This window comes from Brassica oleracea, chromosome C5 (assembly GCF_000695525.1).
Source record: "Brassica oleracea var. oleracea cultivar TO1000 chromosome C5, BOL, whole genome shotgun sequence".
Taxonomy (NCBI): Eukaryota; Viridiplantae; Streptophyta; class Magnoliopsida; order Brassicales; family Brassicaceae; genus Brassica; species Brassica oleracea.
This window is the reverse complement of record NC_027752.1, coordinates 26423462-26424044: the sequence shown is the minus strand read 5'-3', so window position 1 is coordinate 26424044 and position 583 is coordinate 26423462.

Below are 583 nucleotides of genomic sequence, written 5' to 3'. Positions count from 1 at the left end.
CGATATACAAGAACAAAGGTTCCCCCTCCACGGGTTTTGCGAGGACTTGAGAGGAAGCTAAATACTGCTTCAGCTGTTGGAAAGCGTTTTCGCATTCTTCTGACCATTCGAATTTTTTATTTCCCCGTAAGACATCGTAAAAGGGCAGGCACTTGTCTGTCGATCGTGAAATAAATCGGTTAAGTGTCGCGACTCTACCGGTCAGCCTTTGGACTTCCCGCTTATTCTTCGGTGAAGCCATCTCGATCAGTGCCTTGATCTGTTTTGGATTGGCTTCGATGCCGCGGAATGTGACTAGGTAGCCGAGGAATTCCCCTGATGCCACGGCAAACCTGCACTTTGTCGGGTTGAGCTTCATGTTATGGGAATTTAACGGCGCGAAACATTCCTCGAGATGTGATACGTGATCCTTTGCTTGGAGGGATTTGACGAGCATGTCGTCGATGTAAACCTCCATCGTTTTTCCGAGTTGTTTAGAGAACATACGGTTCACGAGTCTTTCGTAAGTTGCGCCAGCGTTTTTGAGGCCGAAGGGCATTACCCTGTAGCAGTAGGTTCCGCAATCGGTAATGAACGCAGTCTT